This window comes from Passer montanus, unplaced genomic scaffold (assembly GCF_014805655.1).
Source record: "Passer montanus isolate IOZ18808 unplaced genomic scaffold, ASM1480565v1 scaffold160, whole genome shotgun sequence".
Taxonomy (NCBI): Eukaryota; Metazoa; Chordata; class Aves; order Passeriformes; family Passeridae; genus Passer; species Passer montanus.
Window position 1 is genome coordinate 505,788 of NW_024363161.1, and position 20,825 is coordinate 526,612.

A 20,825-nucleotide genomic window follows, 5' to 3' on the forward strand; every position below is an offset into this window, starting at 1 on the left:
CGTGCAATAAATTAATTTTCAAGCCTCTCTGCGTTGATTTGTGAGTGATTTCTCCGGGTTGCTGTCAGATAAAGAGCGAGGGTGGGTCAGCACTGGGCATCTTTCAGTAAAACCACCCCAGCTTCACATTTTCTGCTGAAATGGGGTTCCCCTGCCTGGGGAGAGAGGCAGGAACAGGAGGGGCCTCGTTCAGAATCCCGGGATGGTTTGGGTGGGAAGGGACCTCAGATCCCACCCAGTGCCACCCGTGCCATGGCAGGGACACCTTCCCCTGTCCCAGGTGCTCCAGCCCTGCCCAGCCTGGCCCTGGGCACTGCCAGGGATGCAGGGGCAGCCCCAGCTGCTCTGGGCTCCTGTGCCAGGGCCTGCCCACCCTGCCAGGGAACAATTCCTGCCCAAGATCCCATCCCACCCTGCCCCCTTTCACTCTAATCATCCCCCTCATCCTCATCGCTGTTACTCCAGATCTGGGTACAGCCTGCTGGGAGGGCACGAGGGAGCCCAGCCCTGCCCCAAACCCACCCCAAACGCTGGCAGGGAGGGGAGAATCCCAAACCCACCCCAAACCCTGGCAGGGAGGGGAGAATCCCAAACCCACCCCAAACCCTGGCAGGGAAGGGAGAATCCCAAACCCACCCCAAACCCTGGCAGGGAGGGGAGAATCCCAAACCCACCCCAAATCCTGGCAGGGAAGGGAGAACCCCAAACCCACCCCAAACCCTGGCAGGGAGGGGAGAGCCCCAAACTCACCCCAAACCCCAGCACAGAAGAGAGAATCCCAAACCCCGGCAGGGAGAAGAACACCCCAAATCCTCAGCAGGCAGGAAGAGAGAACCCCAAACCACAGCAGAGTGGAGAGAGTGTCCCAAACCCACCCCAAACCCCAGAAGGGAGAACCCCCAAACCCTGAGAGGGAGGAGAGAGCCCCAAACCCCTGTCAGGGAGGGAAGAATCCCAAACCCTGCGAGGAAGAAGAACACCCCAAATCCTCAGCAGGCAGGAGAAAACCCCAACCACAGCAGGGTGGAGAGAGAACCCCAAATCCACTCCAAACCCCGTTGGGGAGGAGAAAGTGTCCCAAACCCTGGAAGGGAGAACCCCAAATCCACCCCAAACCCCGTTGGGAAGGAGAGTGTCCCAAACCCACCCCAAACCCTGTCAGGGAGGAGAGAGAACCCCAAATCCACCCCAGACCCCAGCAGGGAGCACAGAGCCCTGCCCTGGGATTGTCCCCAAACCATCACCCAGGTGGGGCCACGGCGCTGTCCCCTCCAGCCCTGTCACCTCCTGTCACCCAGTTTGGGACAAGCCCCCCCGGCCCCCAGCGCCTGTCACGCCTCAGGGCCGAGTGTCAAGTGGATTTTTGAGCCTTAGCTCTGAATTTCATGGCTTTTGTGGCTCCAAGTCAGGCCCTAATGCCATTTAAACCTTGGCTTTTCCAAGCTGATAAACACCCGGGAAGGTGGGGACAGGGGGAGCTCCTGCCCCCCGGGTGGGGAAAAGGGGCCTGGGGGGCTCGGGGGGCTCGGCGTGACCCCCAAATGAGCAGCGACAGCTCTGGAGTGCCCGGCAGAGCTCCAGCCCCATCCCCTGGGGCTCGGCATTCCCGGGCACATCCCGGAGCCGGGAGCGGGAGGGGGGTGAGCCAGGCCCGGCTGGGAAGGGGCGCGAGTTCCCTGGATGAGGGGCAGGCTCTCCCTGGATGAGGGGCAGGCTTTCCCGGGATAAAGGGCAGGTTTTCCCTGGCTGAGGGGCAGGCTTTCCCTGGATGAGGGGCAGGCTTTCCCGGGATAAAGGGCAGGTTTTCCCTGGCTGAGGGGCAGGCTTTCCCTGGATGAGGGGCAGGCTTTCCCTGGATGAGGGGCAGGCTTTCCCGGGATAAAGGGCAGGTTTTCCCTGGCTGAGGGGCAGGCTTTCCCTGGATGAGGGGCAGGCTTTCCCTGGATGAGGGGCAGGTTTTTCCGGGATAAAGGGCAGGTTTTTCCTGGGTGAGTAAGGGCAGGTTTTCTCTGGAAAAGTGGCAGCTTTTCCTGAGATAAATGGTAGGTTTTCCCTGGATGAGTGGCAGGTTTTCCCGGGATGAGTGGCAGGTTTTCCCGGGATAAAGGGCAGGTTTTCCCGGGATAAATGGCAGGTTTTCCCGGGATAAAGGGCAGGTTTTCCCGGGATAACCCCGGCTCCCGCCAGGGGATCATTGGCCAGGCAGGGCCAGGGGCGGATCCCGAACCCTTCCCGGCCATCCCGGGATAACGGAACCCCGGAGCGGTGCGGGGAGAGAGGCACCAACGGCGGGGAGAGCAGAGCCCGGGGAAGGACGGGGAACGAGGAGGGGGGGCTGGAATCCATGGGGGATGGACTGGGAATCCATGGGGGATGGACTGGGAATCCTTGTGGGATGAACGGGGAATCCTTGTGGGGTGAACTGGGAATCTGTGTGGGATGGACTGGGAATCCTTGTGGGGTGAGCTGGGAATCCTTGTGGGATGGACTGGGAATCCTTGTGGGGTGAGCTGGGAGAGGAGGAAGAGGAGGCTCTGCCCGGGAGAGCAGCACAGGATCAGCCCCTGCTGCCCTGCAATGAGCAGGGAGGATTCTTCTTCCTGGGCAATTTAAAAAAAATTAAACAAAACAACAGAAAAAAAAAAACCACTTTAAAAACGCCAAAAAGAAAAACAAAACAAAAGAAAACCACAAAAAATCCCCAAACCACCACCACCAACAAAAAAACAAACAAAAACCACCAAAAAAACCAAACCACAAGAAAGCACAAAACAAAACAAAACCCACAAAAAACAAACAGAAAAACCCACCAAAAATCCGTAAAACAAAACCAAAACCAACAAAAAACCCTACAAAAACTCAAACAAAAAAAACCCCACAACCAAACTTCCCCCCCCTCCAAACCCTTTAAAAATTACATTTAAATTTATTTTTTATTTTTCCATTTTAAATTCAAATTGCCCAGATTGCCCCAAAAGAGAAAACAACAACCACTGCAATTTCTGCCCTAGTGCTGTTCAGAGAGCGATCACCAGTCTGTCTTTTAAAAATTTTATATTTTTCCAGAGAAATGTTTAACTTCAAGGGGAATTCCTGCAGCTCTGGCCAGGCCATGGGGCTGGAAACCCCAGGGATGTGGGGACCACCCTGGGCACAGGACACCCAACCACGGGGGGGGGACAGGGGGGTCCCCAATGGGGCAGGGGCTGTCCCTGATGGCTTTTGGCTCTGGGGGTCAGAGGAGACCCCTGAGGGGTCAATAAATGAGTTTTAAATCCCTGCCCTGGCAGCAGAGGCACTCAGAGGGAAGCTGGCACCAAATTTGGGGTTTTTTTCTGGGACATTTTTGCTTCCCGTGCTCCGGGCAGGGCGGGGCCGGCCGCCCCTCCTGCAGCTCAGCCTGGGGACCCCCCCAGAACTGCTCTGGGGGGACCCTCAGGGCTCCCTCTTCTCCCAGCCTGCCTGATTTCCTGCTAAAAACCCCAAATCCGGCGGCCTGGGCGGATTCCAGCGCTCCCTCCCCCCACGGGCGGCTGTGCCCGGTGCTGCTGCCCGGGGGGGTCACGCTCCCCCCGGGGACAATTCCCGGCTCTGGGAGCTGCAGGTTCCCCCATTTCCCAAGCAGAGGCTGGAAAGCCTCCTGGCACAGGTGGGGAGGAGGTTTGGGATGTGGGAAGGGCCGGGCTGAAGGGAAAAGGGAATATTCCAGAGGATTCGGGATCAGGAACATCCCACAGGACTCGGGATGAGGAACATCCAACGGGCTTCGGGATCACGAATATCCCACAGGGTTCGGGGTGAGGAACATCCCACAGGATTCGGGATTCAGAACATCCCAGAGGATTCGGGATCAGGAACATCCCACAGGACTCGGGATGAGGAACATTCCAGAGGAATCGGGATGAGGAATACCCCAGAGGATTCGGGATTCAGAACATCCCACAGGACTCGGGATGAGGAACATCCAACGGGATTCGGGATCAAGAATATCCCACAGGATTCGGGATGAGGAACATCCCAGAGGATTCAGGATTCAGAACATCCCACAGGATTCGGGATCAGGAACATCCCACAGGACTCGGGATGAGGAACATCCCAGAGGATTCAGGATGAGGAACATCCCACAGGGTTCGGGATCAGGAACATCCCACAGGACTCGGGATGAGGAACATTCCAGAGGAATCGGGATGAGGAATACCCCAGAGGATTCGGGATTCAGAACATCCCACAGGATTCAGGATCAGGAACATCCCGCAGGATTCAGGATCAGGAACATCCCAGAGGATTCAGGATTCAGAACATCCCACAGGATTCGGGATCAGGAACATCCCGCAGGACGCAGCTCCCGCTGCCGGGAGCGGGCAGCGGGGCACGGCCGGGGGGGCACGGAGTGAGATCCCCCAAAAAACATCCCCCCATCCATCCCTTCCTCCCTTCCTAGTGCTGGCAGGGATTGCTGGGAGCAGCCCAAAAATCCTTCCCGCGCTTTCCCGTTTTCCCAGCCCCGAATAAAAGGATGATGAGGAGGAGGAAAGAGCCAGGGAGGGAGGGCGGGCTCAGCAGGGGAAAAACGCGGCGCGGGCAGAGCCAGGAACCCTGAGCGCCATCCCGGGGTTTTCCAGGGAAAAAGAGCCCCCCGGGGTGGTTTTCCTCTTTCTGCCTCATTTCATTTCTCCTCGCGCCGTTCCTGCCCGGGGCTTCTCCTCCCCGGCCCCTGGGGCGCTCTGGGGAGCGGAGCATCCCCGGGCTGCGGGCAGGAGGAGTTTGCAGTTCGGGGAGCCAGCGGCAGATGGAGATCGTTATCCCGCTCTCCGCAGGAACACCGGGGAAAAAACTGGGAAAAAACCCGGGGAAAACAGGGAAAAAAAAAAACTGGGAAAAACCGGGGGGAAAACTGGGGGGAAAAACGGGGAAAAAACCCGGAAAAGCGAGAAAACTGGGGGGGGGGGAAAAAAACCCCAAACACACAAACAAAAAGAAACAAAAAAAAAAAAACCCCCAAAAAATCCCCAAAAAAACCCCAAAAAACCAACAAAAAAAACCACAAACCCACAACAAAACAAAAAAAACCCCAAAACAAAACAAAACAAAAAATCCCAAAAAACCCGAAACAAAACAAAACAAAAAAAAAAAAAAAAAAAAAAAAAAAAAAAAACCCCAAAAAAAAAAAAAAAAAAACCCCAAAAACAAAAAACGGGAAAAGAGGGAAAAGCAGCGGCTCCGGGGGGGCTGCGAGGCCGGGATGGCTCCTCGGGGCTCAGCCCGGGGCCGGTCCGGTGGCACCGGGGCTGCAGGAGGTGCCGTGGGGCCCGGGGGGGTCACGGGAGGGAAGAGCCGCAGGGTTCAGCTCTGGAGCCGGATTTTCCCACAGGGAGGGAGCCGGGAAAGAAACAGCGAGGAAGGGGAGAGGCTTCGGGGGCGGCGTCCCCGCTCCACAAACAAACCGGGGGTTTAACAGCAAGTGCCTGCACTCCCCTTCCCCTCCGAAAACGCCGCAAAATCACCGAGAGGCTCCTAATATTTAACATTTTTGTTAAAGCCGCGGGTCCCGGAGTCATGAGAATGCAGCAGGATGTCAGCCTCCAGCTAAAACAAATAAAGAGGGGATTCACATCCCCCGGGCTGGCACGGCGAGGAGACGCGAGCCCACCTCGGGCAGGGGGAACCCCGAAAATGAAGGGCTGGGAGCCCCTCGAGCACCCCCGAGCCTGGCACCAGCCAAGCCCTGCAAAGCTCGGGGGAGAGAGCGCCCAGCCCCGGGATGGAGCCGGAGCCGGGGGGAGCAGGGCAGGGACCCCCGAACGGGAATCGCCCCGAATCGCCCCCCGGGCCGCCCGGCCCCGCTCGGCTCGGCTCGGCTCGGCAGGAGGAGCTGGGGGCCCGGCAGCGGAGCTGGGCTGGCCCGGGGTGGCCTCGGGACTGGGAGTGAACTTTGGGATTGGGAGAGAATTTTGGGACTGGGAGAGAATTTTGGGATTGGGAGGGAACTTTGGGACTGGGAGAGGATTTTGGGATTAGGAGGGAACTTTGGGATTGGGAGGGAATTTTGGGATTGGGAGAGGATTTTGGGATTAGGAGGGAACTTCGGGATCAGGAGGGAATTTTGGAATTAGGAGAGGATTTTTGGGATTAGGAGAGGACTGGGATTAAGAGGCCATTTTGGGATTAGGAAGGAATTTTGGGATTGGGAGACAATTTTGAGATTGGGAGAGGACTTTGGGATTAGGAGGGAATTTTGGCATTGGGAGAGAATTTTGGGATCAGGAGGGAACCTTGGGATCAGGGGGAATTTTGCCCCTGCGGCCCCGGGACCGGGAGGGGCTGGAGCTGGAGGGGGACACGGAACCACTCGGGGTCCCAAGGGATGGGACCTTGGAGGGTCAGAGCTGATCCAGCCGTGCAGAGCCATCCACAGGGACGGATCCTGGCAGATCCAAAGGGGTGGAACCTGCTCATTCCAAAGGGATGGATCCTGATCCCTCCAAAAGCTGGGTCCTGCTCCATCCGAAGGGACGGATCCTGCTGCATCCAAAGACTGGATCCCAGTCCACCCAAAGGGATGGATCCTGGTGTATCCAAAGGGATGGATCCTGGGCCAGGGTGGGCAGGGGGAGCTCCAGCCCTTTGTCCCCAGGGCTGGCACCATCCTTCAAGGAGCACTGCCCCCGGATGCCGCATCCTCATCCTCCTCATCCTCCTCACGCTCCTCATCCTCACCCAGCACAAGCCTCATCCCCACGGTGCCTTTCCCGGAGCGCCCTTCCATCACACCGGGCCCTCTGCCCCCGGGTTCCTCTCCTGGGGCTGTCCCTAAATCTGCTCCCGTCCCTCCAGCCCAGCCCCGGCTCCCTCCCTCCCTCCCCGCTCCCGCAGCCCCTCCGGGCCCTGCTGGTGTTTAGGATGTATCAGCGGCTCCATCTCAGCTGCCGCTCTCCATCCCCCCGATAAGGGATCCGCGCTCGCCGCGCTCCTTCCCGCATCCCCCGGGCCGATCACCGCCTGCTCCCGCGGCAGCCCCGCTCTGCCCCCGCTCCTTCGGGGGGTTTTGCCCCCCCGGGCCCCCCCGGGCTCCGGCAGAGCTGCGATCACAGCGCTGGCATCGGGGCCGGGCGGGGGAAGCGATTCCGGGGCCGCCCCAAAGAGCCGAACCCCCGGGAACCGGGCACCCCAAAAACCGGGAACGCTCCGGGGCCGGGCCGGGGCTGCCGGGAGGGGAAGGGAGGGAGGGGAGGGGAAAGGGAAAGGGGAAGGGAAAGGGAAAGGGAAAGGGAAAGGGAAAGGGAAAGGGAAAGGGAAAGGCAGCGAGCCCGGGGGGGCTGAGGGCTCCGCAGGCAGCACGGAGCCCGCTGGGACTGCCATTCCCCGGGGAAGCCGGGGGTGACACCTCTGCTCTCTGGTGGCCCCTCGGGCTCCCCAGGAATGCGGCCCCGGCGATGTGCGGGGACAGCCGGGCCCGGTGACACCACCCGGGCTCCTCCTGCGGGGACAGAGCGGGAAGGAGCCCCGGCTGCCCTTCACCCTCCGCCTGCCGCGGCATCGCAACCCAATCCCGGCGCTGGGGCCGAGGCGTGACCCCGCACCCGGCAGAGGGGACAGAGCCGGGCTGGGGCACGGAACACCCGCGGGGTTCCCCCTCCAGCCGCCCAAAATCCGGCTGAGGGCTCTGCTCCCTCAGCCCCGGCTCTGCTGCTGCCGGGAGGGAGGGAGGGAGGGAGGGAGGGAGGGGAGGGAGGGAGGGACGCAGCTCCAGCTGGATGCAGGCAGCGGGACAGACCCGCAGGGAGGCTCGGAGCTGCCCTGGGCTCCTCTTCCTCGGCAGCTCTGCCCTCGGGTCACACACCAGCGAGGGGCAGACCCAGCCCGGGGCTGGTTTGGCGGTGCCCAGGAGCTGTGCCAGCCCCCTCGGCTCCATCCCCGCTGCCGGTGCCTGCCCGGGGGCTGCACATCTGCACATCTGCAGCTCTGCAGCTCGACTGGCTCAGGAGGGCTCTGCCAGACTCCACACCGAGGAGCCACTGCCTGCAGGGCACTGGGATGGCACTGGGGCGAGGTGGGAGGGCACCTGAGGCACCCCAAGAGGGAGGGAGGGAGGGAGGGAGGGAGGGACGTAGCTCCATCTGGGTGCAGGCAGCGGGACAGACCCGCAGGGAGGCTCGGAGCTGCCCTGGGCTCCTCTTCCTCGGCAGCTCTGCCCTCGGGTCACACACCAGCGAGGGGCAGACCCAGCCCGGGGCTGGTTTGGCGGTGCCCAGGAGCTGTGCCAGCCCCCTCGGCTCCATCCCCGCTGCCGGTGCCTGCCCGGGGGCTGCACATCTGCACATCTGCAGCTCTGCAGTTCTGCAGCTCGATTGGCTCAGGAGGGCTCTGCCAGACTCCACACCGAGGAGCCACTGCCTGCAGGGCACTGGGATGGCACTGGGGCGAGGTGGGAGGGCACCTGAGGCACCCCAAATGCTGCCACGTATGGTGAGAAGTGATGAAGGTATTTATTAAAGAGGTTTTAATAGATCCACCTTGCCCAGGGCTGGTGTTTCCCCTGGACCATCAGTCAGGGCAGAGCCACGATCATCATCGGGTTTTACAGACAGAGCTGCTCGTGAACCCCAAGCTGGGCCCCGGGCAGGGTAAGGGGAGCCTGGGTGGGGCTTTAACCCCTTGTGGGGGTCCCTGGAACGGCCTCACCCCACCCCACCCCATTCCAGGGCTTTAACCCCTTGTGGGGGTCCCTGGAGCCCAGAAAAATCCTGGGATTTCCCCTCCCCCGCCCTGTGCTGGTGAAGCTCTGCACAGGTGACACACAGAGAAGCTCCTTCCCACAGGGAAATTCCTGTCAAACACGAGGAAATGTGGGCTGGAAAAGGGAAATTCCTGTCAAACACGAGGAAACGTGGGCTGGAAAAGGGAAATTCCTGTCAAACACGAGGAAACGTGGGCTGGAAAAGGGAAATTCCTGTCAAACACGAGGAAACGTGGGCTGGAAAAGGGAAATTCCTGTCAAACACGAGGAAACGTGGGCTGGAAAAGGGAAATTCCTGTCAAACACGAGGAAACGTGGGCTGGAAAAGGGAAATTCCTGTCAAACACGAGGAAACGTGGGCTGGAAAAGGGAAATTCCTGTCAAACACGAGGAAACGTGGGCTGGAAAAGGGAAATTCCTGTCAAACACGAGGAAACGTGGGCTGGAAAAGGGAAATTCCTGTCAAACACGAGGAAACGTGGGCTGGAAAAGGGAAATTCCTGTCAAACACGAGGAAACGTGGGCTGGAAAAGGGAAATTCCTGTCAAACACGAGGAAACGTGGGCTGGAAAAGGGAAATTCCTGTCAAACACGAGGAAACGTGGGCTGGAAAAGGGAAATTCCTGTCAAACACGAGGAAACGTGGGCTGGAAAAGGGAAATTCCTGTCAAACACGAGGAAACGTGGGCTGGAAAAGGGAAATTCCTGTCAAACACGAGGAAACGTGGGCTGGAAAAGGGAAATTCCTGTCAAACACGAGGAAACGTGGGCTGGAAAAGGGAAATTCCTGTCAAACACGAGGAAACGTGGGCTGGAAAAGGGAAATTCCTGTCAAACACGAGGAAACGTGGGCTGGAAAAGGGAAATTCCTGTCAAACACGAGGAAACGTGGGCTGGAAAAGGGAAATTCCTGTCAAACACGAGGAAACGTGGGCTGGATCCTGTCAAACACACGGAGAAGCTCCTTCGCACAGGGAAATTCCTGTCAAACACGAGGAAATGTGGGCTGGAAAAGGGAAATTCCTGTCAAACACGAGGAAACGTGGGCTGGAAAAGGGACATTCCCACCAGCGGAGCTGCTGCGGCCGCACCCCAGCGCTGCCCCGGGGCGTTCCTGCCGCTGTCGGGAGCTTTGTCCCCCTCCCTCGGGGAGCGTGTCCTGGCCCTGGTGCCACGGATCTCCGGGAATTCCCTGCCGGGAACAAAGCGCCTTTCCCGGGGCAGGAATCCTTCCCGCGGGGCACGGCCCGGGCACGACCCGGGAGTTCGGGAGGGTTTGGCAGCCCGGCCGTGCCAGGCTGAGGGATTCATTGCTGCTCGGGAATGAGATTCCCGAAGCTGGAATGCCGGGGAAAGAGCTCCGCCGGGAATGAGGGAGAACGAGGGCGGGAGGTGGCTGAGGGGGGGACGAGCCCCTGGGGAGGATCTGGGGTGGCACATTTGGGATGTGCCACGGGGGCTCTGCATCCCAGAGATCATAAATCAGAGCCTCAGGGAATGTCCTGAGCTGGAAGGGACCCACCGGGATCATTGATCCATCCCTGGAGGGATTACTGGGATTGGTGATCCAGCCCCTGGAAAGGTCACTGGGATTACTTGGATCATTGGGATCTCTGATCTCATCCCTAGAGGGGTCACTGGGATAACTGGGATCATTGGGATCTCTGATCTCATCCCTAGAAGGGTCACTGGGATCACTGATCCAGCCCCTGGAAGGGTCACTGGGATCGCTGATCCATCCCTGGAGAGGTCACTGGGATAACTGGGATCGCTGATCCCCCCTGGCCCCGCACACGACCCCAACAATCCCAGCCCGGGGCTCCCGGAGCTCCGGCAGCCTCGGGGCTGTGGCCAGGCCCCGGGCAGCCCGGGCAGTGCCCAGCGCCCCCTGCTCGGGTCCCTGACCCCCTCCCAGCCTCCTGGCACAGCTCCACCCCCCCTCAGGTCCATTTTCCCAGGGAAATGGATAAAGCAGCCTCGGGAGGGAGCCGAGCGGTTCCGCGCTGTCCGGCCGGGAGCAGCCGCTTAAACCGGGCTGAGCTCCCGGCACGGATCATCCCGTGCCAAGCCCAGCAGGGACGGGCTGAGCTGAAGTGCTGGTGGGGCAATCTGCCAAAACCCCGGCCCCGAGCCATTCCCGCCTCGGAGGGGTTTAGTCCATCTCGTCCGGGAACTGCAGAGCTGTCCCTGCCCTGTCCCTGCCCTGTCCCGCCCCTTGGCGCTGCCCCGCTCTCGCCTGGCTCCGGAGGGAGCAGCTCCAGCAGAAATCCCGCTTGGAGCCGGGATGCTGCTCCCTGCTGAGGGGCAGGGACTGAGCGCGGCAGGATGAAGGTGAAACCCTCATTCCCTGCAGGTTCTGCCCCCGAAGCGGGCACTGCCCGGGTTCCGGTTCCAGCCCCTCGGAGGACACGGGGCGCCCGCCCAGCCCCGCGGGAGCTGCTCCCGTTCCCCACCGAAGCCTGTCCCGCCGGCTGCAGCGCCCCTCCCTGTGCCCCGAGGATGAGGAGGGGCGCTGCGGAGCCGCCGGGGCTGCGGGGAAGGCGATAAAGGGCGATAATTCCCCGCTGACACCGGCACTGAGAGCCCGCGCCTCCCCCGCCGCTGCTCCGGGCTGGGCAATGCGGGAGCAGCTGCTGCCGGGGGGCTCTCATCCTTCGGCCTGGAACCTTCCCCGGCTCCCGATTTCACCGGGAACGCCGCGGCTTTGGCACCGCTTCAGGCCCGGCTGGGGGAGCAGCTGCGGCTCCTGCTCGCAGCCTGGGAAAATATTCAGGGCTCCGCTTCTCCCCGAGAGGTCTGAAACCCAAGCGGCCGCAACTCTGGTTCCCCCCCATCCACCCTGCTCCCGCTCCTTTTCCATCCCCCTTTTCTCAGCCCAACCTCACGGCCCTCGTGGAAAATCCAGAGCTCATCCCCATGGGGACAATGCTGTTCCTGGGGAGAGCAGCTCACCCATCCCATCCCATCCCATCCCATCCCATCCCATCCCATCCCATCCCATCCCATCCCATCCCATCCCATCCCATCGGAAATGAAGCCGTTCCCTCCCTGTCGGGTGATTCCACGCAGTAATTCCCCCACAGTAATTCCAACCAGTCCAAGATACTCCCTGCAGCTACACCCTCCTTTTCCAGCTTCTCCTGCTTGGCGAGGGAATCTTTTCCTGTGCTTTTCCAACTCCCAGACACAGAACCCGCAGGAGGAACCTCCCGGTGAATGAAGAGCTCCACCCTCGCTCCTCACCTGGGAATGCTGCGGATCCCTGTTTGATGGAGGAGGAATTCAGACCCAGAGGGGTTCCAGAGATTCCCACCCTGGGTTCCCATCCCTGTTTGACAGGAGGAATTCAGATCCAAAGGGATTCCACAGATTTTCACCCTGGATTCCCATCCCTGTTTGATACAGGAGGAATTCAGATCCAAAGGGATTCCACAGATTTTCACCCTGGATTCCCATCCCTGTTTGATACAGGAGGAATTCAGATCCAGAGGGTTTCCAGAGATTCCCACCCTGGATTCCCATCCCTGCTTGACAGAGGAGGAATTCAGATCCAAATCCAAAGGGGTTCTGCAGATTCCAGCCCAGCAGAGTGGACAAACACAGAATTCCCACAGATCCCCAGGACTCCAGTTTTGGGAAGTTTATCCCTGTTTGACCAGGAGGAGCTCCCCAGCAGCAATTCCTACAAGAGCCACCAATTTTCCCCAGCAGGGAGCTGGGGCACAGCCAGAGCTGCTGGATTTTCAGTGGATGTCTCAGGGGGTTGGGTTCAGCCTGGTGCCCCCATCCTTATCCCCATCTCAGGGGTTTGGGGGAAACCTTGGTGCCCCCATCCCCATCCCCATCCCCATCCCCATCCCCATCCCCATCCCCATCTCAGGGTTTGGGTTCAGCCTGGTATCCCCATTCCGAGGATTTGGTGTCCCCCATCCCGAGGGTTTGGTGTCCCCCATCCCAGGGTTTGGATTCAGCCTGGTGTCCCCATCCCAAGGATTTGGTGCCCCCATCCCAGGGTTTGGATTCAGCTTGGTGCCCCCATCCCCATCCCAGGGTTTGGGTTCAGCCTGGTGTCCCCATCCCAGGGTCTGGGTTAGAGCAGGAATTCAGATCCAAAGGGATTCCAGAGATTCCCACCCTGGATTCTCATCCCTGCTTGACAGAGGAGGAATTCAGATCCAACATCCCGAGGGTTTGGATTCAGCCTGGTGCCCCCATCCCCATCCCGAGGGTTTGGGTTCAGTTTGGTGTCCCCATCCCAGGGTCTGGGTTCAGCCTGGTGCCCCCATCCCAAGGATTTGGTGTCCCCATCCCAGGGTCTGGGTTCAGCCTGGTGCCCCCATCCCCATCCCGAGGGTTTGGGTTCAGCCTGCAGTCCCCATCCCCACGTCGGGAGCTCTCCCAGCCTGGAGCACGGGCACAGCCGCGGGACGCGATGGCAGCGGTGACAAACAAGGCAGAACAGCGCTTGTGACGCTCCGTGAATTAATCAGGAGCGGGGCCCGCGGGCTGGGCAAACAAGGCTGGAATCGCGTCCGGCCTTGATTAAATTAGAGCTGAGCACCGACACAAACAGGCTCGGTAAACAGGGAACGGCCGCGGCCGGGGGGGGACCCGGCCGGGAGAGGCAGGGAGGGAGGGACAGGGACAGGGACCGGGACAGGGACCGGGACAGGGACTGGGGCTGGGACTGGGGCAAGGGCAGGGATTTGGGCACAGATTTGGGCAGGGATCTGGGCAGGGATGTAGGCAGGGGCAGTGATGTGGGCAGGAATTTGGGCAGGGATCTGGGCAGTGATTTGGGCTGGGATCCGGGCAGGGATCTGGGCAGGGATCTGGGCAGGGATTTGTGCAGGGTGGAAAGGAGAGCGAGGCACGGCCAGACAGGAACCGGGATCTGGGCAGGGATGTAGGCAGGGGCAGTGATGTGGGCAGGAATTTGGGCAGGGATCTGGGCAGTGATTTGGGCTGGGATCCGGGCAGGGATCTGGGCAGGGATTTGTGCAGGGTGGAAAGGAGAGCGAGGCACGGCCAGACAGGAACCGGGAGAGGGAAGGGCTGGAGGGGAACAAGGGGAAGGCGATTTTTGTTTCCCTGAAAAGCCGAGGTGCAAAGGGAGGATTTTCTGTGAATGAGGGGAGATCAGCAGAGGTTCAAATGTCACCGGTGAGGGCACTGGGGGAGGGCAGCGTGACGACTTTTCCTGCCCGAGGAAGGTCCGGGAACACACGAGGCTGCGATGGATCCAGGAACAGCTCCAGAACTGGTCCAGGAACAGCTCCAGAACGGATCCAGGCACAGCTCCAGGCACAGCTCCAGAACTGATCCAGGAACAGCTCCACAACAGCTCCAGAACGGATCCAGGCACAGCTCCAGGCACAGCTCCAGAACAGCTTTGGAAACAGCTCCAGAACTGATCTGGGAACAGCTCCAGACACAGCTCTGGGAACAGCTCTGGGAACAGCTCCAGACACAGCTCCAGAACTGATCCGGGAACAGCTCCAGAACAGATCCAGACACCGCTCCAGACACAGCTCCAGAACTGATCCAGGCACAGCTCCAGGACCAGCTCCAGACACATCTCCAGCAGAGCTCCAGAGCTGATCCAGGACCAGCTCTGGGAACAGCTCCAGACACAGCTCCAGAATTGACCCAGGCACAGCTCCAGGCGCAGCTCCAGGACCAGCTCCAGGCACAGCTCCAGCCTGGCTGAGCTCCGGAGGGGCCAAGCCCAGCCCTGACCTGTCAGAGATACGGATGGAATCTGAGGAGCTGGGGTTTGGCACCAGGCTGGTTCTGCTCCCCTGGCAGTGCCAGGCTCCCTGCTCACACCCCGCTGTCCCTCGCGGGCAGCCCCTCCCCAGCGTCTCATTTATCTCACCGGGATGAGGATTCTGGGATCACCCAGGAATGACCTGACCAGGGGTGCCTCAGCGTGGGGGCTGTGGGAGCAGAACCCCCCAGCCCCTTCTCCTCCCACTCTGGGAAGCTCTCCCCGCTCACAGCCAGATAAAATCGGTAATTCCCGAAAGCCGGGCCCTCCCCAGAGCCCAGCCCGAACCTGATCCGAACGAGGATGCTCCAAAAGTGAGGGAATCTGGGAGAAAACCTCCAAGAGCGGCTCGAGTGTGGCTGGGGGGGAGGAAGGGACTGGGGGGAAGTGAAGGGTCCGGGGTGGGCGTGGGGCGAGCCCGTCCCACCGAGGCAGTCCGGGAGGGATGAGCGCTTCCCATAGGAAATGCGGCCGTGGGAGGGATCCTGCAGCGCTGCAAACTGCTAGCCCCAGGGCATCGAGGGGCGTCCCGAAACCTGCCCCGGGGCTGGGCCGCGATCTGGGATGAGATAAAGGAGTTTCTGTGCACACACCTCGTGGAGCACCGGCAGTGAGAGCTGTGAGATGGAGCAGAACCGCTCCCATGAATCCATTTATCCCTGATCCCTGTGCCCCGCCCCACCTGCTCCTCAGGGGAACTTCGAGAATCAAGGACTCTTTTCTTTCTTTCTTTTTCTTTCTTTCTTTCTTTCTTTCTTTCTTTCTTTCTTTCTTTCTTTCTTTCTTTCTTTCTTTCTTTCTTTCTTTCTTTCTCTCTTTCTCTCTTTCTTTCTTTCTTTCTTTCTTTCTTTCTTTCTTTCTTTCTTTCTTTCTTTCTTTCTTTCTTTCTTTCTTTCTTTCTTTCTTTCTTTCTTTCTTTCTTTCTTTCTTTCTTTCTTCATTCCGTTCTCTGTTTTTTCGCTCATTTTTTCTCTCTCTCTTCCTCCTTTTTTTCTCTCTCTTATTTTTCTCTTTCTCTCCCTCTTCCCCCCTTTTTGTCTCTTTCTCTCTCGCTTTCTCCCTTTTTCTCTCCCTTCTCTTGCTCTCTCTCTCCACACCCCTCTTTCTCCCTCCATTCCGTTCTCTCTTTTTTTCGCTCATTTTTTCTCTTTCTTCCTCCTTTTTTCTTCTATCTTATTTCTCTCTTTCTCTCCTCTTTCCCCCTTTTTGTCTCTTTCTCTCTCGCTTTCTCCCTTTTTCTCTCCCTTCTCTTTCTCTCTCCACACCCCGTTTCTCTCTCTTTTCCTCCCTTTCTCCCTGCATTTTTGTCTCTCCCTTCCCTCTCCCAGCCCGGAGAGCCGGAGCCGGGCCCGGTCCCTTCCCGCCCTCCCAGCCCGGCTGCGGCAGCGAATTTCCAATTTTCAGCTCATCTCAAGGTCGTGCCAAGAGGCGCAGAGGCCCTGGTAGGACATAATGGCAGAAGAATTGTAAATGTTGCTTTTAGTGAATGCGGAATGAGGCAGGGCCAAGGAGGGGAAATTTTCCATCCGGAGAAGGGAATGCATTTTCTGCCGCCCGCGCCGCATTAGATTTCCAGAGGTGCCCGGCACCAGGTACATGTCATTAGTAACACTTTGCGTGGTAATGAATCCTTTTATTTCCCTTCCACACAGCTCATGAATACATAAAGAGCCGCTCGGAGCCGCATCTGCCTCAGCTGCGGGAGCCTCTCAGAACTCAATTCCGCGTCCTCCGCGCCGGGCGGGAGCGCAGCTGGGGCCGGCCTGAGAGGCGGGGGATGCCGAGGGCAGAGCCGGGGGAAATTACGGTCATTAAAGCAGGAGGATTTATTAAAGGGCCCTCAGGTACCTCGGGCAGGGGCCGCACCCAAAAATGGAGCGCGGCTCACGGGTTTCACACTTTTATAACTTTGGTCCATTTGCATATTGGGAGTTAATCCTCCAATTACAGCTTCAGCTAATGAAGTCATTTACCCCAAGTTTGCTCCCCCAGCTCCCCTTTGTTTGGGCCCTGAGGCAGTGAGGTGTCCTTGGTTGCCAGGCCTGGAGAGGAATTGCTGTGTCTGCCCAAAGCGGGAGAACAGCAGCTGCTACTGCGTGTGGAGCTCAGAGTTCTGCACTAAAGAACTGCAGGGTCACAAATCCAGGGAAATGTAAAAGTTAAAACCCTGAGGCACCACGGGGAGTTCGGAAAACCTCCCAGAAATCCCGGGGAGCCGTCCCGGGGCTCTCCCGTTCCCAGCGGCCTCCCCAGGGCGGAGCCGGGCCAAGCCCGGGGCTGCCAAAATGGGCTCGGGGGGGAATTTGGGCACCGGGAGTGGGGCCGGTGCCGGAGCCAGCGAGAAAACCCTTCCGGGCAGGGAGGAGGCGATGGCCGGGGCCTTCCCGGGCTTCCCGGCAGGAATCCCGGCAGGAATTCCAGCGGCACGGACCCCCTGGGTCTGCAGGGAAGGGTTCTGCTTCCCTTTGGAAGCTTCGGATTCCCTAATGACGGGAAATTGATGGGAAGGAATAATAAATAATAAAAATAATAAACAATAAAATAGAAAAGTAAAAATAACAATAAAATAATTAAAATTTAAATTTAAAATTTTAAGTACATTAAAATAAAATTAATAAATAATGCAAAGGTGATGATGATGACGATCGTGATGATGATTATGATGACAGTGATGATGATGATGATTAGGATGGTGATGATGGTGATGATAATACCCCTGGTACCTCTGATAATAACCTCTGGTACTTTTGGAGGTGGGAAATTGATGGGAAGTAATAATTAAAATAAGAATAAAATTAACAAATGATACAAAGAAAGTGCTGCTGCTGATGGTAATGATTGATGATGGTGATAATGGTGGTCATGATGATGGTGATGATGATGGTTGTGATGATGATGATGGTGATGATGACGACGACAATGATGATGATGGTGGTGATGATGGTGATGATGATGATGATGACACCACCCCAGCCCCAGGTGCTTTCGGCCCTCCACACCCGTGCCCTGTGGCTGGAGGCGAGCCCAGCCCTGATGAGCCCAGCTCTGAGCCCGGCTCGGTGCCAGGGCCCCTCCCGAGCTCCCTCCAGCCCTTCCCTGGGGCTTCCCTGCGAAGCCATCCCCACCCCGGGGCAGCCTGGAGCATTCCCAGCTGGAAAGGAGAGCCTGGGAAGGGTTTGGACATTCCCGAGTGGGGAGGGGACCAGAGAGCTGAGCCAGCCCCGAAATGGGAGGGTCGGGAAATGGGAGAATTGGGAAATGGAAGGGTCGGGAAATGGAAGGTTCAGGAAATGGGAGTGCTGGAAATGAGAGAGTTGGGAAATGGGAGGTTCTGGGAGGAGCTGGCTCTGGGCAGCCCCAGCTCTTCCCAGCCTGGCCACGAGTGAGCTCCAGGGATCATTGCCCACATGGAACATGGGCTGACACTCGGCATTCCCGGCGTTCCCAGACCCCGTGGGCTCAGCAGGGCCAGGATGGATCCTCCCAGCCCTGGGAATCCCCTGGGACACGTTCAGAGGGTCCTGAGCAGAGCTGGGGGTGGTTCCAAACTCTGGAGCTGTTTGGGAAGGGCTCTGGAATGGGGACAGCTCTGGGGCTGGGGACAGGGACAGCTCTGGGGCAGGGGACAGCTCTGGGGCTGGGCAGGGAGGAGCGGCTCTGTCCCAACACCCGGAGTGGACTCGGATCTGCTTTTCCCGTGTCCCATCCCAAGGGGAGTCTGGCTCCAGGAGCGGCTCAATGGAGACACATCTGGGTTCGTTTGGGGGGAAGGGTTTGGACATTCCCGAGTGGGGAGGGGACCAGAGAGCTGAGCCAGCCCCGAAATGGGAGGGTCGGGAAATGGGGGAGTTGGGAAATGGAAGGTTCAGGAAATGGGAGTGCTGGAAATGAGAGAGTTGGGAAATGGGAGGTTCTGGGAGGAGCTGGCTCTGGGCAGCCCCAGCTCTTCCCAGCCTGGCCACGAGTGAGCTCCAGGGATCATTGCCCACATGGAACATGGGCTGACACTCGGCATTCCCGGCGTTCCCAGACCCCGTGGGCTCAGCAGGGCCAGGATGGATCCTCCCAGCCCTGGGAATCCCCTGGGACACGTTCAGAGGGTCCTGAGCAGAGCTGGGGGTGGTTCCAAACTCTGGAGCTGTTTGGGAAGGGCTCTGGAATGGGGACAGCTCTGGGGCTGGGCAGGGACAGCTCTGGGGCTGGGGACAGCTCTGGGGCTGGGGACAGGGACAGCTCTGGGGCAGGGGACAGCTCTGGGGCTGGGCAGGGAGGAGCGGCTCTGTCCCAACACCCGGAGTGGACTCGGATCTGCTTTTCCCGTGTCCCATCCCAAGGGGAGTCTGGCTCCAGGAGCGGCTCAATGGAGACACATCTGGGTTCGTTTGGGTTAAAATCCTGTGGGAATGGGAACGGGAATGGGAATGGGGAATGTTCTCGGTGAGGCCCCTTTCTCTGCACTTTGGGTTAAAGGAACAAACTCTAGGGAAATAAACCCAAATACCAGTAAAACTCCAAAACCCAATAAAAATCCCAAAGCTGAGCCCCAGCCACGGCCCCACAGGGAGGGCTGCCCTGGGGCCAGAGCTATCCTGGGAATGCTCTTGGTGTGCTGCAGCCTCTTCTGGAACTCATTCCCAAATTCTCAGCATGGATAAGGAAGAGTCCTCCCATTCCCGTTCCCCATCCCATCCCATCCCATTATCCCATCCCATCCCATCCCATCCCATCCCATCCCATCCCATCCCATTACCCCATCCCATCCCATCCCATCCCACCCCACCCCCCTGCCCTGTCCTCCTTCCCCTGCCTGACTCCTCCTCTCCTCCTTTTTGAGGAAAACCCCACGATTTTGTTTTTATTTCATTTACTGAGTGCAGACCAGGCAGCTCCACTCCCACTAAAAAGCTTTTTTCCTTCCCAAATTCGGAATAATTTCTCAGCTGAAATTATCGATTGGAGGCTCTGCTCAGCGTCCTCTGCCCCGGCGCAGCTCTCCAGCCCAAAATCAATATCTGTTACTGGGTAGCAGCAGCTGCGAGCTTTTCGAGATGAAGGTGGCCAAAGTTAAAAGAATATGTTAATAAAAAATGAAATTATTTATAGCGGGGGCCGATTCCAAGGCTGCTCTGTCGTTCCTGTCCCAGAGCTGAGAGAATCCACAGGAAATCATTCCCTGAGAGCAGCCAAGCCCTGAACACCAGGATTTCCTCGTGGACAGCTCACAGGAATTCCAGATTTTGGTGAAAAATCTGGGAGCTGCACCAGCTGAGCAGCCAGGAGCTGCTCACCACCACCAAAAATCTAATTTTTTTCACAATTCCCAAACTGAAATGGGATGAATCCTCCCCCATCCCTGCTTGGTGTGCTGCTGAGCAGGACACGGATCCCAGTGCATGAATTCGGAATGGAAGCTCCAAATTTTGGGATTAGAAGCTGAGGAATGGGGCTGGAGGTCAATAAACCTTGAGGGAACCAAGGCTGGAGCCATCCCAGCGAGGTCCCCAATTCCTGCAGGGACTCTGCAGGCAGGGACAGGGGATGGAAATCGTGGGAAAAGGGATTTTATTCCAAGAAAAACAAGGATTGGGAGCTGCTGCTCAGGGGAAACCTGCCTGTCCATCCCTGGATTCCTGGAGGGTGGGATCCAGCTGGGAGGAAAGGGACAAACCCTGCCTGAGCTTTCCCAAAATCCGGCACAAAACCCGGGAATGTGGGAGCTGGGCCCAAAATCCAGGATTATCCTGCCCCACTCCAGGAGAATGGATTGGAATGGAGGCAGCTTTTAAACTCAGGCTCACCCCAAGGGGAAGGGGGGACTCCCCAGTCCCATCCTCCCAGTCTGGAATCCTGGAAAACACAGGAAATCCTGGAAAAACCCTGGAATGGCTCGGAAGGGCCTGGAATCCCACCAGGGCCACCCCCGGGCAGGGCCACCAGCCCTGTCCCAAACTGGCCAACGACCCTCGGACACTCCCAGGGGTCCTGGGGCTTCCCTGGGAATTCCAGAGGATTCCCATTCTCCGGGAATTCCAGCCCAGCCAGGAAATCCTTCCCAAAATCCCACCCAAACCCTCTGCTGCGGGTGTTCCCTGAGGGCTGGAGGAGCCGAGCCTGGCACGGCTGCACCCCGGCCCTGCCCGGCCGCCCCACCCGGGGTTGGTTTTAGGATTCCCTAAAAAAAGGGGGAGACAAAGGGACAGAGCCCTGGGATGGGCAGCCAGGATGGGCTGGGGAAAACTCACTGGAGGGGTCTCAAAATTATTATTTACCCTCAAATTCCCCTTATTTCTGTATTTTACCCTAAAAATTCCCCCTGCC